The following is a 20,650-nucleotide window of genomic DNA, read 5'->3' as shown; positions in this document are numbered from 1 at the left end:
CGGAAGCAATTAATACAATTTTTGGCTTTATAGAGATGAGATAACATCCTATAGGATGGCACATCTTGACACATTGTTGCTGGCTATGAAAAAGGTTTTAAAATGTCAGCCAGCTATAAAATATTTTCAAATGTGAGATAAGAAGAATCTCCTTCTCTAATTTGGAAATACCTTCAGTATGAGAATGGAGAAAAGGATTACTTTAAAACAGATTTATATACTGTTTCTCCAAAGCTGTTTGGCGATCTTGGAAGAGATATAAAGAAGCTTAGAAAAGGATGAACTGACTGCACTACAATTGTTTTAGGTTGTGACAGATACTTGTGGGAAAAAACAAGAGACACATTTCTTTTTAGAAATAAGACTGCTTCAGAATTTTTTAAAAAAATGTCAACAGAAAGGGCAGCCAAATTAAACAGGATTTCTCAGTTTCTTTAGAAAAACTAACTTACTTGGAATCGACCTTTGATTTCACAACTTCAGAATACTTCTGTGCTTTAAAACCATTTTCCTTGAGAGGGTTTTAACTTCGGAGTACTTCAGGATTATGGATTATTTTAGATGTGGGCATCTATTTGGTGAATTTAAAGATGCAAAAACCTGATGGAGGGACACTTGGTCTACTAAAGCAAGCCAGTGGATATGATGTGGATAAACATTTTTTAAAAAGGTTTATTTATTTTGGAGAGAGAATGAGAGAGAGAGTCAGTGGGGGAAGGGTCAAGGGGAGAGAATCTTCAAGCAGATTCCCTGCTGAGTGCAGAGCCTGAGGCAGGGCTTGGTTTCAGGACTCATGAGATCATGACCTAAGCTGAAACAAAGAGTTGGATGCTTAACTGCTGAGCCAGCCAGGCACCCCATGGGTGGATGTTCTTATGGAACTGGAAATAAATTCCTACAAGTCTAAATACCTGGTGTTGCTAATGAATAAGATCTTAAGTACTCCATGCTCACATGCTTTTGTGGAGATGGTATTAGCTTGACATCTTCAAAACCAGAAGCCAGTGTAGTGTGGGTTTGATGAGAGCAGAGCTACCAGACCAAATGAATTGCATATTGGACTGTATTCAGGTTCACTGCTACATAAAAGAGGGATGTCCTAAAGGCTGCAGGCAGTTCAGAGAAATATTATTAAAGAAGGATTTAGAAGGATTAAAGCTATTCTATTGTATCATGGGGCCAAAAGAAACATGTTGTTATTATTTTTTATTGAATATGGATAGTAAGCCTAATTAGTCCTATTACATATATCTTCTCTCTTTAAAAATATTCATGTATCTTAAGAATACAGATTAAAATAGCATGATGTATATATAGCATAACTGTAACATACAATAGAGATTTTCTTTTTAAAGATTTTATTTATTTGAGAGAGAGAGAGAGAGAATGAGAGTGAGAGAGGATGAGCGGTCAGCGGGAGAGGCAGACTCCCTGACGAGCAGGGAGCCCAATGTGGGACTCAGTCCTGAGAACCCTGGAACCCCAGGGTCGTGACCCAAGCCAAAGGCAGTTGCTTAACCAGCTGAGCCACCCAGGTGCCCTACAATAGAGTTTTAAAGGTTTAAGTACTCTATCAAAAGGCAGAAAGAAATATTCTAAAAATATTACTATACTTTCCTTATACATGTTATTTGTTTAGACCTACTATTAATTACTGCTAATTGCCACTCTAGGGATTATTTTTATTTAAGTATTTGCATTATGTAACTGTAGAATAATTATAATTTCAAATGAACATCTACTCTCCATATTTTTATATTAAAGTAATAACACATGTGTATATTTATTGTGTATTATGTTATTATGATTTTGTGTATTTAGTATGGGTTTGGTTTTCTAAAAAAGTTGGTGAGTCTACCTAGATAAATGCATTACAACTACCTCTAGCCCCTCCTGGATGCCCTCTGCCTCTTCCAATTGGATGCATAAAAGCAAATATAACTTACTTAGTCCTGTAAAAACGGAGATAGCTTACAACAGTCTGGCTTACAACAGTCTGTCTTCCAACTGAAACTCTGAAGCGAAGCTAATCAGATATCAAATAATGTGGGAATGGACTATGGAGAATTCAACCATATCTATATAGAGCAAATATACAAAAAAGGCCATTTGCGTCAATGTGGAAAGTAATAGCATAGGGGAACACTGTGTAAAAGAAGCAAGAAGTCGGGCACTTAAAAAAAAAAAAAAATCCAGAAGAATCTAAGCTCAAGAAAACATGACCTAAGAAGCAAATGAAAATTTCTAACAGCTGCTTTGCAATGTAGAACAATTTAAAGAGAACATGAATTCAGTGACTCAAGAGCTCCAAGTTGATAAAACAAGAGAATGAGCTGAAAAGGAATATTGCGGAGGAAGAAAAAAATGAGTACAAATTCATTTTCCAATGAAACGAGCAGAATAGGAATGGAAAAGAAACAGCGGAAAAGTGAATTCATGACTTAGAGCAAAGACTTGAAATGATGACCCTGAATGCACTAAGAAGATCAAAGAGATTAATGTAATCAGAAAGACAATAATGGATACAAAGGGGAGAGGTGGTATTTTTAACTAAGAATAGTTGGTGTTCCTGAAGTACAGAGTAAAAAGAACACAACAGTGGTGAACGACAGAACCCCCCCCCCCTCCCCACCGTAGTGAGCCTCAGAAACCCTGGGTCCGGCGTCCTGGGACTGGCAGAATGACACCCATAAGCCGTCAGGAATTAGTCTCTTTCCAGGCTTTTCTGTTCCACCAAGTTCATTGTGTGGTTATCATGCCCTCATGTACTAGGAGGGGAGATGGATGAGGACATGAGGCACATTGCTTTCCACTTTCTCTTTTCACTTAAGATGAATTAAGCTCTCCCGGGGATATTGGTCTATACTCATTGGCCAAAAGTTATCATATGACCACATCTAGCTTCAAGGGAGCCTAGAAAGGTGTTTTAATTTTCCTCCATCGTTGGGGAAGGCAAGACAAGAGGTTATCTATGACTTTTGGGAGCCCAGTCTGAGCCATCTACTGAAATAGCTGTCCTTGGGCATTGTCTAAACTTAAGGTCATTAAGTAGCATTATCAGCATATTTGCAAGATTGATGGCAAACACTAGAATAAATAGCAAAAATATCCTTTATCAGGCATACGGTTTGCAAATATTTTCTCCCATCCCATCGACTGCCTTTTCACTTTGTTGATTGTTTCCTTTGCTATACAGGAGCTTCTTAGTTTGATGTAACCCCATTTGTCTATTTTTGCTTTTTGTTTTTCATGCTTTTGGTATCATGACCCAAAAATTGTTGTCAAGACCAACGTCAGGAAACTTTTCTCTAGGTTTCCTTCAAGTTGTTTCAAATTTTTAGGTCTTACAGTTAAGTCTTTAATTCATCTTGAGTTGAATGTGTAAATGGTGTGAGATAAGGGTCCAGTTTCATTCTTCTCCATGTTGATATCCAGTTTTTCCGATGCAAATTATTGAAGAGACTTCTCTTTCCTCATTATGTGTTCTTGGCACCCTGGTAGAGGATTAGTTAACTAAAAATGGCCAATAAGTTTGTGAAAAGGTGCTTAGTATCACTAATCATCAGGGACATGCAGAGCAAAACCACAATGAGATATTACCAAAAAGACAGAAGTTAACAAGTGATGGTGAGGATATGGGAAAAAGGAAGCCCTTGGACATTGTTGGTGGGAAAGTACACTGGTGCAGCCATTATGGAAAATAGTATGGGGGTTCCTCAAAAAATTAGAAAACAGAAGTACTTTATGACCCAGCAGTCAGACTTTTGGGTGTGTATCCAAAGGAAACAAAATCAGTGCCCCAAATAGATGTATGCACTCTGACATTCATTAATGCACTAGTCATAATAGTCAAGAGCCCACTGAGGGATGAATGTATAAAGAAAATGTGGAATACACACACAGTGGAATATTATTCAGCCTTAAAAAAAAAGGAAATCCTTTTATTTACAACATTATGGGTAAAAATAGAGGACATTGTGCTAAGTGAAATAAGCCAGACAGAGAGACAAAGACACTGCATAAGCTCAGTTATATGTGGAATCTAAAAAAGTGGAACTCAAACAGAGAGTAGAAAGGTGGTTGCTGGGGACCAGAGGAAGGGAGATGAGATATTGGTCAAAGGGTACAAAATTTCAGTTACACAAGATGAATGAAATTTGGAGGTCTAATGTACAGCATGGACATGATTATTAATAGTACTATATTATGCACCTGGTTATAAAATAGTATATGTAGGATGATCAGTAGTACATATACATCTTGTTTAGCAGTCTGTTGGTTCACCCATTCATTCCATCTTTTGTCTTTATTTGATTTTTTATGGTGAAAATATCCATCTTTAGAATTAGTCAGCTGGAATCAGTTTAGATGCTCTCAATTTTGTTGGCAACATCTAAAGCCTCATGGTCAGGAGACTGATCACGGTGTTGACCTTGGCCCCATCAATGTCGTAAATTTCTTCACAGCCTGTTTGATCTGGTGTGTTTTCCTTGATATCCACGATGGGCACAAGTTGTGTTGTTTGTTATCTTCTATTTCTTCATGGTTGGGGGAACTTGATGACATGGTGGTCAGACTTGTTCCTCCTGGGGGCACCCTTCTGAGGTTATTTGGCCTGTGGTCAGCGTTGTAGTGTCTTAGGCTGTTGGAAAGCCCGGTGATCTGCAGATCTTTTTTCTCTGGCTGTGGATGCCTTTCTGACCACCTTCTTGGCTTCAAAGACTTTGCTTTGACCTTGTCTTTGGGAAGGGCAGGGGCTTCCTTCGGTTTTGGTGCTACCTTTATTAAAAGCTCACCTCTCTATTGAGAGAAGGCATGATAAATACCAAAAATAGATTTATTTTATATTGATTGTTTGACATTTTTTTTTTGCTTGAAAGTACTTAAAAATTATTTTTTAAAAACCTAATTTGGCTTTTTTGAAAAGTAAATAAATATGAGCACATATATAACATCAACTTGATTTATTTGTAAATTTGATCACACCAGTTATTGTGATGGCTGTCTAAGGAAATTTTGGGAGTTCCTTCGTCCCAGACGGGAATGCTGTCCCTGCCTCTATTTTGAAATGTCACTGAGAGGCAGGTGAATCGGTCCCTTACTATTGCCCCGTTTCCCCAAACCATTTCTTTCCCAGCAGAGGAGGTGACCTTATGAAAGCTACTGCATTTGGCGGAGCATAAGTCCAGAAACCAGGCTCAAGGAACACCATCATAGGAATGGGAGGTTGATCCATTAAGCAAAGACTGCTTCATTCCACTGGAATTCAGAACGATTCAACAGAGCCATGTAACCATTTGTTTCAAATGAGAAGGTGGCAGATGGAAAGTGTCATTCTGGCTCCTCATGGTTCTTTCTGGTTTTGACTCCATAGTTCCCTTGAGATGGATCCACCCCTTCATTCTGAGTAATTTTTGCTTAATGGGTAAACCTGAGGTGCTCAAGACTTGCACTCAGGCACAGAGCAGGGGGCTGGCTCCATGAGTCTCATTTGGGTGCTGGAAAGCCTTGACAGGACAGAGAAGTAGTTAGACCTCGGAATAAGGGGCTGTGCTTCTTCAGACCATGGAGAAATCCAGCCTGTGAAGAGCAGTTCCTGTGGTTCCCTCTTGGGCTGGGTCAACATTTTAGCCAGAGCTTGAAGGTTGTTCAAAATCTATTAATTTAGGAATATTGTCCATATTTATTCTAACCGTCTGCCATCATAAACACAGAGCTGTTCGCAATAAACAGTCATACTAATTGGAAGTGACAAGACTCTTCTGGCTAATCCGTCAGGTCAAGAGAGGGACATCACAGAAAGAAACTGAGGTCTGCTCGCTGTCCTCTGTCTGGAGAGGAGACAGCCTTGGAGGAGGATCTTTACAAAGTAACACATTCTCCTATGAGGACTTTTGTCCTGACCCTGGGTCTTTACATTCCCATTTTTTATTTCTTCCTTTCCCTCCTCCTCACATCCTGTTGGAACAAGTCCTTGGGTTCCTAACCTGCTCTGGAGTTTGCTGCTAAGTGCCAAGTCGAAGTACATCTGCACTTTCTCAGCAAACTCATCATTTGGGTTGCTTCATAATTAGATTTTCCAAAAACCTCTCTCCTCATATATCAATTACTCCACTCCCTTAATCATCTTCCTCAATGTTCTCCATGATCCTACTCATTTGTCAAAATGTGTCTGCGCTGCGGCATTTTCAAAAAAAAAGGAAAAGAAAGGAAGAAAGAGTGATCCTTACTAATAGTGTGCCGTGTGCAGTGTCTACTTAGCTGCAATCTTGAGATCTCCCTCCCACGTTTTTCCCTCTGCTCCCCACGTGCCCTGCCAGATGGGAGCACTGCTTTCCGAATCCGAAAAAGAGGCTTGTTCAGTTTAATGGACTTGTGGATTTCCGTGATGGTGGTTTTAGAAGGAAAGCGTTCTGGAAATCAATACAGTCTGTGTCTATGTCCCTGTGTACGTAGATCTAACTTCCTGAAACATTAGCCAGTTTTACAACTAATTAACCTATGGTGACCTTGGTGATCACTCTAGAGACAAGATGAATTATGGGATGGATTCCTGATCCCTTCTTGGGTAGTCAGCACGATGGGAGGATATGCCCGAACTCGGACACAGAACAGGAAGCCCTTCATTCCAAGAGGAGTGCCGGAACTGCCCCTCAGGCCCCTCAGTTCTGCCCTGTGATTTAATCTTGGTCCCGCCCCCACCAAAATATGCATAAAGGGAACAAGCGACCAAGTTTTAGGCAACAAACACATATAAGGAAAGATAGATATTTCCACAATTTGTCATGTAGGTCTTTCTGCAGAACCTGATGCAAATATATTGTCTTTGACACGTTCTCTTCTACTTGTAGACATTATTTTATAATGGACATATATTTATTCTTTATTGCAGTCACTAAACATGAGTGATTCACTTCTTCAGTTGATCTGTGAGAGTTTTTAAATGCCTTATTCACTGATGGATTCATTTTAAATGCCTTATTCACTGATGGATTCATTCTTTTATCACACATTTATTAAGAGTTTACAATAAGCTGAGTCCTATGTAAGGCACTGGGGACGGGATGGTGAGTAGAAATAGATATGGTCTCTATCCTGATGGGTTTTCTAAATTCATAAAGACATGTTAATCATAACATTCCATAAATACTTATAAAATCATAGTTATGATAACGTGTCTGCAAGGTACCTCGATGAATGTCTTATGGCTGGGGGTTTCAGATTTCTGATTAATTGAATTTGCCTGTGGTCATCCTGGACCAAATGAGACACCCTGTATAGAAATGCCTTTCTCTGTGATGGCTGCGAAGGTGAGGTCATGTTGCATTGCCTATTTTGCTTAGGATTTGGTAGTTTTAACTAGTATTTACTACTTACTTAACATTGTTTAGCTTATGAGATTCATCAGATGAGTCCCAAATGTAATATCCCCATATTTCTAGGTATCCCCGTGATGCCTAGAAAATTAATATATATACGTGTGTATATGTACATATACATAAAAATATATATCTTAATAAAAGAGATATGTATAGCATTTGTATATAGTATTAGTAGACAGATCTTTGAAAGTCTGAAAATCATCTGGCTTGCTGGGATTTCATGTCCTTTGGATCAAAGTGGAATTTGACTCCAAACCTGGTAGAAAATTAAGTTTCTTTTTACCCCTGGTGTTCACTGATAAATGTCTGCATGGTAGGTTTTACTGAAGACTTGAGACCGAAGACAGTTGTGATGGTCATTAAACTTCAGGGCAGTATATCAAAAACCCTACAAACAAAAACGGACATCCCAGAATTTAAAAAGTCCCTCAAGCATTTCCTTTCCTCTTTAGGGAATTTTTGCTTCTAGTCCCTTCAGTGCAGACTTTCATTTTCCCACATTGCTCTGTCTATCCCTGCTATGACCTGGGGGAGTCCTTCAACAATTATTCTCTTTTGTTGAAGATAATAGGATTTACTGAAGAGAACTAAAAGGGTTCCATAAGCAAATAAACTTGGGGAGCTCTGGTTCAAGTACAAGAGGATTTTGAAAACAGATTTGGCGGTCTTTAGTACACTAACATATGTTGTAAATTTCCAAGAAAGTGATTTTTTTTTAAAAGAAAGTGGATTTTAAAAATCTTTAAAAAGATCCATCCTAAGTATTTCTTAGCCCTTATATCATTTATGGTGACTCTGGCTGCACACAGCACAAACTCTGGCTTATAATCATCTGAGCAACAAGAAATCTTATTGTTTCACATGTCTGGAAGGTCAGCCATAGGTAGTTGATCTGTGGCTCAGTGACAAAATGAAGGGGTTAAGTCTTTCCCTTCTTTGCCTCTGCCATATTCAGTGTTGACTTTATACCTTGGTCACAGGATGGCTGAAGCAGGTGCGGATCTCAAATCTAAAATGACAGTATCCTTAAGAAAAGGAGTGACTGTTTCTTCCTGGGGCATTTTCTTAGGCGATAAGAAGCTTGTTCCCGAATCCCCCAGTAGACTATCTCTCACATGTCTTTGACTAGAATTGGGTCTCAACCTTATTGCCGAGCTAATCCATGGCAAGGAGGATGGATGAACCCTCCCTGAAGCACCTGGCTACACGGGGATAAGTCGATACCTGCGCGAAATTGAGGTTCCGTTTGGAAGGAGATGACTGGTGGGCAGGCTGCTAATCACGGCCTTTAAAGCAACATTGACTGAATCGTGTCCTTCCCAATTTTTATATGTTGAAGCCTTAACTGTATTGCAGCTGACCGTATTTGGAAATAGGGTCTTCAGGAAGTAATTAAGGTTAAATGAGGTCATAAGGGTAGGGCTCTAATCTGATAAGACCAGTAGCCTTAGAAGAAGAAGAGAAAGATCACGGGGGTGCACACACCCGAGAAAAGCCAGTGAACGTGGTACAGGAAGGCAGCTATCTGCAAGCGAGGAAGAGTGCTCTCCCCAGAGACCAACCCTGTGGACCTTGATCTGCAACCTCTAGTCTCCATACCTGTAAGAAAATTAATTTCTGCTCTTTAGGTGGTGCAGTCTATATGGTGTTTTGTTATGGCAGCCCAAGTGGACTGATATACACAGCAGTATGATAGGAAATTAAAATAGTATGATTTCTAGAAAAATTATGAAATGCTCCTTTTTTAATACCAGTGCCATGCCCTCGAGCTGCTCAACAGAATTTGTGGTGGACTTTGCTCATCTTTTTAATGCTTACCAAAGGTCCTGTATGTTCACATGTACATACGTGTGTATACCATTATACACACTTGGTTTTTTGTTGATTACCTTTTATTTTTTAAGGTTAAATTTTACCTGCTGTTCTGCCAGTTGTTTATTCTTACTCAGCAAAAACACAGAGCGCTACCCTGTTCCTTGGATGAATTGCGTAGACACATCATGAAGACGTATTACCATTTCTTAGCCCATCCCAGTGCAGGAGGACGTTGTGTGAAGGGGCTCCCATGCTTTAGTGAATGCGCAGCATCTGCTGGGATTGGTGTTCAGCACAGTAGCCTCTTGGACATGCTGATTGTAGCATGACAGTTTCCCTCTCTCTCTGTCGGTTGTCCTAAGGAAGACTTAACTTCTTTGAGGCTCTCATGACCTTTGACCATAGCCACATGTAGTTGGCTGTTGGTACCCAAAGGGCCAGATGACTCAGGGCACTACTGAATGACCATGTGCTGGACAGTCCTCATCTGATGCCTGTGTATCAGGAGTGCTAATGTCCCAGTCTTCAGGGGACCAAACATTTGGTTCTTTCATGCACGACATGGTACTGTTAGAAAACTGCGACATAACTCAGCCGCTGACTTAAGTCTGTCTTGGGTGAACTTTTCTACAAGCTACATAGCTTGAATAGAGTAAATCTGACTAATGAATTTATAAGCAAGGTTTTGGCAACATAAAAAATTCTGGCCTCCCTAGAAAAGGTTTAAACATTTTCCTGTTGTTTATAAGGAATTTATTTCCCATGATTTATGTTATTTGAATTTGATTCTGTTTGTCAACAACACTCTGCAAATGTAGGAAACCCACCCTAGAAAGGCATTTAATCTTTAAGCCCACTTAATCCTACCAATTGGGGTTGTTAAAATAAACACAGGAGATTCTAACATGCCTGGGAGTTGACAAAACCACCCAGTTTGCAAAAGCCAAGATGTTGTTGTATTTATCATAGACAAAGATGACCTTCACTTGGGGACTGGATTGATTTCCAACAGAAAGATTATTCTGTAAATCCAGTTCCCATATGAGTGCTGTTCATTGTTTCACACACATCTCCGTTTATTGACTCTGTTGTTGGAAGGTCCAGATACCCTCCAACTAGGTATTTTGAAAGGTTTGTCTAACAATCTAAGTTTTCATTTCTTCATTTTTAAAGCCTTATTTGGGTTGGGTTTATTTTAGGGGATAGCATGTAGAAGTCGAGGCAAAGAAAAAGAAGCCGAGTCCTTAAACCGATGGATCGGAGAGGTAATTTTTTAAAAAATAAATCTTCTCTTGGGCACCTGGTTGGCGCAGTCCATTAAGCATTTGACTCTTGGTTTCGTCTCAGGTCCTGAACTCAGGGTTGTGAGATGGAGCCCTGCATCAGGCTCTGCGCTCTGAGGAGCTGGCTTGGGATTCTCTCTGTCTTTCTTTCTTACCCTCCCTTGGTCTCTCTCTCAAATAAGTAAGTCTTTTTTAAAAAATGAACTTCTCTCTTGATTTAAAAAAGTTAGATGGAAAAATATCTTTCCCAAGTCTACTCAATCCTTTGCACTTCTTTTATATCATGTCTTTCTAGGCAAGGGGACTTACCATTTACCCAGACTACAGACCCTGGAGGGGGAGCTACTCCCCAAGCTTCATTGCTTAAAGGTGTTAACTTTATAGGCCTTCTTAGTTCCATCATATTCTGCAAGAGTAATGGCCACCCATATTTTCATTCATTTTCATCATGCTGTTGCCGCCAAGAATCGAGACTTTTTTCAATTGGGAAAGAGGATATAGTCTTCTTATTCAAATTCCCACCCAAACACTTTCATGTATTACAAGGGCATGGCATATAATAATGAGGTAATAAGTACAATTATATACCTACTAATATACTGATAATCGTAAGTATATTAAGCATGTATTCAGTTATATAACCTGTGTGAATAAATTATATATGATTAAAATGCGTATCTATTATTACCATCACACTCAGCTAATGCAATTTAATTTTATTTATTTTTTATTATTTTTTAAAAGATTTTATTTATTCAAGAGGGAGAGGGAGACAGAATGAGCAAGAGGGAGGGGCAAAGGGACAAGCAGACTTCCTGCTATGCCCGGAACCCGACATGGGCTCCATCCCAGGACCTGAGCTGAGCTGAAGTCAGACACTTAACTGACTGAGCCACCCAGGTGCCCCTTGGCTAATGCAATTTTCATAATACATAGGGATAGTCTGGTCTACAAGTGTCCTAGAACCACTGTTGACTTGTCTATGGGTCTACTAACACCTAGGAAAGATATTGAGGGATTCTCTGTATATAGTTTCCAGATCTTTTCCTCTCTTCTCTAGAGAGAAGTGTCACCCGTGAAATGTCACCCTCAGGTAGAGGGAGAGTTTCTTGTGCTCTCATGTCCAGGAAGGCCATTTTGGGCAGGGTGTTGATTAAAGATGTCATTTGACTGTCATCTTCCTGGTCTTTTAAACTGGTTTAACTAACACATGCAGCTTCCTGCTGCCCACGTCTGAGATGTTTGACCACAGAGTAGGAGCTGCTTTAAGTAGAACATGACTTTTAGAAATCTGTCAGTCCACAAAGATGATGGTGTCACATGACTCTGTGACTCAGTGGCTTGACAGACCTTTTTTTTTCTCAGCATGCAGAGACTGCTTGTTGTCCAGCTTCACGGAGCAAGCTTTGTCCAGGGGTCAGGTGATGGCATCTGGTCTTCGTCTCCACCCCCATGGCACACATCAGGCACTACCTGAGACACCTCATGGCTGGAGGGCGGGGTGGGAAGAGCAGTGGGGAGGTGCAGGGTTACAGATCGCTGAAGGATATCAAGATGCTTATCTGCAAATGTAGAAAGTGTCCAACTCTCATGCCACCTTGGGAATTTGGGGCCACCTTTTTATTATTGAAATGCATTTATGTGGAGGCTTAGAAGCTTTGACTCTGTCCTCTCAGCCACTTGAGATGCTGCATGGGCCCCAGAGGGCTGGAAGCTCCTTCTTTCCTAAGGGCCTTTGTAGCACAAGAGCAGGTGGTTCTGACCACATGGGGGGAGGTGCCAGCAGACAAAGAAGGCCAGTTTGAGACCATCCATTTAACTTTTGATCACAAAAGTTCCATGAAGACCAAACTCTGTGTTGGGCAGGGGAGGAAGGGGCACTTACATGTGACCCTGTTTCCTCACCTCTTCCTTTCCCTGGCCTGCCTGCCTGCCTGCCTTTGTGCCTCCGTGCCTTCCTTCGTTTTTCTTTAAGTAGGCTCTATGCCCACCATCCGAGGTCAAGACCTGAGCTGACATCCAGAGCTACTCAGGTGTCCCTCTGCTTTTCTTTCTCTCTCTCTTTCTTTTTTTTAAAGGTTTTATTTATTTGACATAGAGATGGAGAGTACAAGTAGGCAGAGCAGCAGGGAGAGGAAGAAGCAGGCTCTCCGCTAAGCAGAGAGCCTGATGTGGGGCTTGATCTCAGGACCCTGAGATCATAACCTGAGCCGAAGGCAGCCGCTTAACCCACTGAGCCACCCAGGCGCCCCTCTGCTTTTCTTTCTTAATCAGTTTCTTGGAAGAAAGTCATTGTGCTTTAGAACCAGAACTATACTTAGAATCAGAAAACCTGATTTTAGGGACACTGGGTGGCTCTGTCAGTTGAGCATCTGCCTTTGACTCAGGTCTTTCCCAAGGTCCTGGAATCGAGTCCCACATCAGGCTCCTTGCTCAGTGGGGAGCCTGCTTCTCCCTCAGCCTGACACTCCCCCTGCTTGTGCTCTCTGTTTTTCTCTCTGACAGATAAATAAATAAAATCTCAAAAAAACCCACCCTGGTTTTAAATATCTGCTCTGAGAAAGTTTGTTCATCTCCCCAGTTTTCGTTTCTTCATAGTAAAATGGGACAATCTCAGATCTGTTGTAGAAGAGTTGAAATAAGGTAGTCAGGGCTTGGCATGGAGCTTGCCACACAGTGACTGCTCAGTGGATTCTAGTGACTACCAATCCACTTTCAAAACAGGGAAGAACCAACATATTCGTATCCTTAACATAGCAAAGCCTCAGTGTCCTTATTCCCTATGGTGTTTTAGAGAGCCCAGGTAAAGAGGCCAGCCCATTATACTGGCAAAATTGTTCTCTACCCCATGATTTGGAAGCTGGTAAACTTTCATTCAGACAACATCCCTGGAGACCTACCCCATGCAAAAGCCTTGGTGTCGGGTGTTACAAGACTTACCAGAGTACGTCCTTTCCCTGGAGAAGATTAGGTTGCATAATGGGTCTGAGGCGAGGGCATAAATGACTGTCCAACAATCCCCTCAGAAGACTCTGAGAGGGGCGCCTGGGTGGCTCAGTGGGTTAAGTCCCTGCCTTTGGCTGAGGTCATGATCCCAGGATCCTGGGATCGAGTCCTGCATCGGGCTCTCTGCTCAGCGGGGAGCCTACTTCCCCCCTCCCTCTGCCTGCTGCTCTGCCTACTTGTGATCTCTCTGTCTGTCAAATAAATGAATGAAATACTGAAAAAAAAAAAAAAAAAGGAAGAAAAAGGGCTCCGAGAGGCGGAGGGGAATGCGAAGCATGCGGAAATGTTTCCTGGTGTAGTCTGTGTTTGTCAGTCTAGACAGAACACGTTCTCAGCAGTCAGAGAGCATCACATCATCAAAAAATGCTGTGCTTGTATTTGAAAGTCGCCATGTACCATCTCACCTGAGATAGATACAACACTTGTCTTTTATTTTTTTTTTTTTTTTTTTTTTTTTTTATTTTTTATTTTTTATAAACATATATTTTTTATATACATATATTTTTATCCCCAGGTCTGTGAATCACCAGGTTTACACACTTCACAGCACTCACCAAATCACATACCCTCCCCAATGTCCATAATCCCACCCCCTTCTCCCCAACCCCCTCCCCCCGGCAACCCTCAGTTTGTTTTGTGAGATTAAGAGTCACTTATGGTTTGTCTCCCTCCCAATCCCATCTTGTTTCATTTATTCTTCTACCCACTTAAGCCTCCATGTTGCATCACCACTTCCTCATATCAGGGAGATCATATGATAGTTGTCTTTCTCTGCTTGACTTATTTCGCTAAGCATGATACGCTCTAGTTCCATCCATGTTGTTGCAAATGGCAAGATTTCATTTCTTTTGATGGCTGCATAGTATTCCATTGTGTATATATACCACATCTTCTTGATCCATTCATCTGTTGATGGACATCTAGGTTCTTTCCATAGTTTGGCTATTGTGGACATTGCTGCTATAAACATTCGGGTGCATGTGTCCCTTTGGATCACTACATTTGTATCTTTAGGGTAAATACCCAATAGTGCAATTGCTGGGTCATAGGGCAGTTCTATTTTCAACATTTTGAGGAACCTCCATGCTGTTTTCCAGAGTGGCTGCACCAGCTTGCATTCCCACCAACAGTGTAGGAGGGTTCCCCTTTCTCCGCATCCTCGCCAGCATCTGTCATTTCCTGACTTGTTGATTTTAGCCATTCTGACTGGTGTGAGGTGATATCTCATTGTGGTTTTGATTTGTATTTCCCTGATGCCAAGTGATATGGAGCACTTTTTCATGTGTCTGTTGGCCATCTGGATGTCTTCTTTGCAGAAATGTCTGTTCATGTCTTCTGCCCATTTCTTGATTGGATTATTTGTTCTTTGGGTGTTGAGTTTGCTAAGTTCTTTATAGATTCTGGACACTAGTCCTTTATCTGATATGTCGTTTGCAAATATCTTCTCCCATTCTGTCAGTTGTCTTTTGATTTTGTTAACTGTTTCCTTTGCTGTGCAAAAGCTTTTGATCTTGATGAAATCCCAGTAGTTCATTTTTTCCCTTGCTTCCCTTGCCTTTTGCGTTGTTCCTAGGAAGATGTTGCTGCGGCAGAGGTCGAAGAGGTTGCTGCCCGTGTTCTCCTCAAGGATTTTGATGGATTCCTTTCGTACATTGAGGTCCTTCATCCATTTTGAGTCTATTTTTGTGTGTGGTGTAAGGAAATGGTCCAATTTCATTTTTCTGCATGTGGCTGTCCAATTTTCCCAGCACCATTTATTGAAAAGGCTGTCTTTTTTCCATTGGACATTCTTTCCTGCTTTGTCGAAGATTAGTTGACCATAGAGTTGAGGGTCTATTTCTGGGCTCTCTATTCTGTTCCATTGATCTATGTGTCTGTTTTTGTGCCAGTACCATGCTGTCTTGATGATGACAGCTTTGTAATAGAGCTTGAAGTCCGGAATTGTGATGCCACCAACGTTGGCTTTCTTTTTCAATATCCCTTTGGCTATTCGAGGTCTTTTCTGGTTCCATATAAATTTTAGAATTATTTGTTCCATTTCTTTGAAAAAGATGGATGGTACTTTGATAGGAATTGCATTAAATGTGTAGATTGCTTTAGGTAGCATAGACATTTTCACAATATTTATTCTTCCAATCCAGGAGCATGGAACATTTTTCCATTTCTTTGTGTCTTCCTCAATTTCTTTCATGAGTACTTTATAGTTTTCTGAGTATAGATTCTGTGTCTCTTTGGTTAGGTTTATTCCTAGGTATCTTATGGTTTTGGATGCAATTGTAAATGGGATTGACTCCTTAATATCTCTTTCTTCTGTCTTGCTGTTGGTGTAGAGAAATGCAACTGATTTCTGTGCATTGATTTTATATCCTGACACTTTACTGAATTCCTGTATAAGTTCTAGCAGTTTTGGAGTGGAGTCTTTTGGGTTTTCCACATATAGTATCATATCATCTGCGAAGAGTGATAATTTGACTTCTTCTTTGCCGATTTGGATGCCTTTAATTTCCTTTTGTTGTCTGATTGCTGAGGCTAGGACCTCTAGTACGATGTTGAATAGCAGTGGTGATAATGGACATCCCTGCCGTGTTCCTGACCTTAGCGGAAAAGCTTTCAGTTTTTCTCCATTGAGAATGATATTTGCGGTGGGTTTTTCATAGATGGCTTTGATGATATTGAGGTATGTGCCCTCTATCCCTACACTTTGAAGAGTTTTGATCAGGAAGGGATGTTGTACTTTGTCAAATGCTTTTTCAGCATCTATTGAGAGTATCATATGGTTCTTGTTCTTACTTTTATTGATGTGTTGTATCACATTGACTGATTTGCGGATGTTGAACCAACCTTGCAGCCCTGGAATAAATCCCACTTGGTCGTGGTGAATAATCTTTTTAATGTACTGTTGAATCCGATTGGCTAGTATTTTGTTGAGTATTTTCGCATCTGTGTTCATCAAGGATATCGGTCTATAGCTCTCTTTTTTGGTGGGATCCTTGTCTGGTTTTGGGATCAAGGTGATGCTGGCCTCATAAAATGAGTTTGGAAGTTTTCCTTCCATTTCTATTTTTTGGAACAGTTTCAGGAGAATAGGAATTAGTTCTTCTTTAAATGTTTGGTAGAATTCCCCCGGGAAGCCGTCTGGCCCTGGGCTTTTGTTTGTTTGGAGATTTTTAATGACTGTTTCAATCTCCTTACTGGTTATGGGTCTGTTCAGGCTTTCTATTTCTTCATGGTTCAGTTGTGGTAGTTTATATGTTTCTAGGAATGCATCCATTTCTTCCAGATTGTCAAATTTATTGCCGTAGAGTTGCTCATAGTATGTTCTTATAATAGTTTGTATTTCCTTGGTGTTAGTTGTGATCTCTCCTCTTTCATTCATGATTTTATTTATTTGGGTCCTTTCTCTTTTCTTTTTGATAAGTCGGGCCAGGGGTTTATCAATTTTATTAATTCTTTCAAAGAACCAGCTCCTAGTTTCGTTGATTTGTTCTATTGTTTTTTTGGTTTCTATTTCATTGATTTCTGCTCTGATCTTTATGATTTCTCTTCTCCTGCTGGGCTTAGGGTTTCTTTCTTGTTCCTTCTCCAGCTCCTTTAGGTGTAGGGTTAGGTTGTGTACCTGAGACCTTTCTTGTTTCTTGAGAAAGGCTTGTACCGCTATATATTTTCCTCTCAGGACTGCCTTTGTTGTGTCCCACAGATTTTGAACCGTTGTATTTTCATTATCATTTGTTTCCATGATTTTTTTCAATTCTTCTTTAATTTCCCGGTTGACCCATTCATTCTTTAGAAGGATACTCTTTAGTCTCCATGTATTTGGGTTCTTTCCAAACTTCCTTTTGTGGTTGAGTTCTAGCTTTAGAGCATTGTGGTCTGAAAATATGCAGGGAATGATCCCAATCTTTTGATACCGGTTGAGTCCTGATTTAGGACCGAGGATGTGATCTATTCTGGAGAATGTACCATGTGCACTAGAGAAGAATGTGTATTCTGTTGCTTTGGGATGAAATATTCTGAATATATCTGTGATGTCCATCTGGTCCAGTGTGTCATTTAAGGCCTTTATTTCCTTGCTGATCTTTTGCTTGGATGACCTGTCCATTTCAGTGAGGGGAATATTAAAGTCCCCTACTATTATTGTATTGTTGTTTATGTGTTTCTTTGATTTTGTTATTAATTGGTTTATATAGTTGGCTGCTCCCACGTTGGGGGCATAGATATTTAAAATTGTTAAATCTTCTTGTTGGACAGACCCTTTGAGTATGATATAGTGTCCTTCCTCATCTCTTATTACAGTCTTTGGCTTAAAATCTAATTGATCTGATATAAGGATTGCCACTCCTGCTTTCTTCTGATGTCCATTAGCATGGTAAATTCTTTTCCACCCCCTCACTTTAAATCTGGAGGTGTCTTCGGGCTTAAAATGTGTTTCTTGGAGGCAACATATAGATGGGTTTTGTTTTTTTATCCATTCTGATACCCTGTGTCTTTTGACAGGGGCATTTAGCCCATTCACATTCAGGGTAACTATTGAGAGATATGAATTTAGTGCCATTGTATTGCCTGTAAGGTGACTGTTACTGTATATGGTCTCTGTTCCTTTCTGATCTACCACTTGTAGGCTCTCTCTTTGCTTAGAGGACCCCTTTCAATATTTCCTGTAGAGCTGGTTTGGTATTTGCAAATTCTTTCAGTTGTTGTTTGTCCTGGAAGCTTTTAATCTCTCCTTCTATTTTCAATGATAGCCTAGCTGGATATAGTATTCTTGGCTGCATGTTTTTCTCGTTTAGTGCTCTGAAAATATCATGCCAGCTCTTTCTGGCCTGCCAGGTCTCTGTGGATAAGTCAGCTGCCAATCTAATATTTTTACCATTGTATGTTACAGACTTCTTTTCCCGGGCTGCTTTCAGGATTTTCTCTTTGTCATTGAGACTTGTAAATTTTACTATTATGTGACGGGGTGTGGGCCTATTCTTATTTATTTTGAGGGGCATTCTCTGAACCTCCTGAATTTTGATGCTTGTTCCCTTTGCCATATTGGGGAAATTCTCCCCAATAATTCTCTCCAGTATACCTTCTGCTCCCCTCTCACTTTCTTCTTCTTCTGGAATCCCAATTATTCTAATGTTGTTTCGTCTTATGGTGTCACTTATTTCTCGAATTCTCCCCTCGTGGTCCAGTAGCTGTTTGTCCCTCTTTTGATCAGCTTCTTTATTCTCTGTCATTTGGTCTTCTATATCACTAATTCTTTCTTCTGCCTCATTTATCCTAGCAGTGAGAGCCTCCATTTTTGATTGCACCTCATTAATAGCTTTTTTGATTTCAACTTGGTTAGATTTTAGTTCTTTTATTTCTCCAGAAAGGGCTTTTATATCTCTCGAGAGGGTTTCTCTAATATCTTCCATGCCTTTTTCGAGCCCGGCTAGAACCTTGAGAATTGTCATTCTGAACTCTAGATCTGACATATTACCGATGTCTGTATTGATTAGGTCCCTAGCCTTCGGTACTGCCTCTTGTTCTTTTTTTTGTGGTGAATTTTTACGTCTTGTCATTTTGTCCAGATAAGAGTAAATGAAGGGGCAAGTAAAATACTAAAAGGGTGGCAACAACCCCAGGAAAATATCCTTTAGCCAAATTAGAAGAGATCCAAAATCGTGAGTGGGGAGAAAGGGGATAAAAAGAGGTTCAAAAAGGAAGAAAAAAAAAAAAAAAAAAAAAAAAAAAAAAAAAAAAAAAAGAAAAGAATTTTTTTTTAAAAAAGAAAACACCTAAGAAAAATGTAAAAAAAAATATATATATATTAGATAAACTAGTAAAAAATCGTTAAAAAAGAAAAAGGTAACAGTTAAAAAAAAAAAAAAAATTTTACCCGAAGGCGAGAAAAAGAAAAAAAAAAAAAAAAAAATGAAAAAGAAAAAATTAAATTAACTGCAAGACTAAAAAAAATCACAGGAAAAAAGCCATGAGTTCCGTGCTTGGCTTTCTCCTCCTCTGGAATTCTGCTGCTCTCCTTGGTATTGAAACCGCACTCCTTGGTAGGTGAGCTTGGTCTCGGCTGGATTTCTTGTTGATCTTCTGGGGGAGGGGCCTGTTGTAGTGATTTTCAAGTGTCTTTGCCCCAGGCGGAATTACACCGCCCTTACCCGGGGCCGGGGTGAGTAATCAGCTCGGGTTTGCTTTCAGGAGCTTTTGTTCCCTGAGCGCTTTCCGTAGAGTTCCAGAGGACGGGAATACAAATGGCGGCCTCCTGGTCTCCGGCCCGGAGGAGCCGAGAGCCCAGGGCCCCACTCCTCAGTGCGCCCTCAGAGAACAGCGCCCAGTTACTCCCGTCTGCCTGACCTCCGGCCGCGCTCCGAGCTCACCGAGCCTGCGACCGGTTCAAGGTAACACGGAGCTGCGAGCTTACTGTCGGCTCTGTCTCTGTAGCCGGCTTTCCCGTTCCAATACCCGCAAGCTCTGCGACACTCAGACACCCCCGATCCTTCTGTGACCCTGCGGGACCTGAGGCCACGCTGACCCCGCGTGGGCTTCGCCCCGGTTTAGCCTCTGGAGCGATGTCCCTCCGCGGAACAGACTTTTAAAAGTCCTGATTTTGTGCGCGGTTGCTCCGCCGCTTGCCGGGAGCCGGCCCCTCCCCCCGGGGTCTATCTTCCCGTCGCTTTGGATTCACTTCTCCGCCAGTCCTACCTTTCAGAAAGTGGTTGTTTTTCTGTTTCCAGAATTGCTGTTCTTCTTCTCTTCGATCTGCCGATGGATTTTCAGGTGTTTGCAATCTTTAGATAAGCTATCTAGCTGATCTCCGGCTAGCTGAAGCAGTCTCAGCTTGCTACTTCTCCGCCATCTTGACTCCTCCTTCAACACTTGTCTTTTAAATGATAACTCAGTGTTGAAAGTATTGTCGTAAGGCTCATTCCTTAGGATATTGATTCCAGAAACCGCAGTCTGAATTTTTACTTCCCTTATAAGGTTTCTGTATCACTCAGGAGTAAGAAACCATTGCTGGGGCTCGGGGGGTGGCTCAGTCGGTTGAGCACCTGACTCTTGGTTTGGGCTCAGGTCACGACCTCAGGGTCTTGAGATCGAGCCCTGCGTTGGGCTCCATGCTCAGCAGGGAGTCTGCTTGAGAGTCTCTCTGTCTCTGCCTCGGCCCCTCCCCACTCTCTCACA

General features: G+C 40.9%; 1 protein-coding gene and 1 long non-coding RNA gene across 2 annotated transcripts in view; both read left to right on the top strand.

Annotated features, from left to right (window-relative positions):
• AGBL1 (AGBL carboxypeptidase 1) overlaps positions 1–20,650 on the top strand; it is a 527,687-nt gene that overhangs the window by 107,961 nt on the left and 399,076 nt on the right. The gene's annotated exons all lie outside the window — the stretch shown is intronic.
• Positions 19,330–20,324, top strand: LOC131835634 (uncharacterized). The gene is made up of 3 exons (XR_009355280.1): positions 19,330–19,518; positions 19,667–19,866; positions 20,203–20,324. It is a non-coding gene; the product is annotated as an uncharacterized LOC131835634 (long non-coding RNA).

This window comes from Mustela lutreola, chromosome 7, assembly GCF_030435805.1.
Source record: "Mustela lutreola isolate mMusLut2 chromosome 7, mMusLut2.pri, whole genome shotgun sequence".
Lineage (NCBI taxonomy): Eukaryota > Metazoa > Chordata > Mammalia > Carnivora > Mustelidae > Mustela > Mustela lutreola.
Note: the sequence above shows the minus strand (reverse complement) of the source record. Positions and strands in the feature narration are given on the sequence as shown.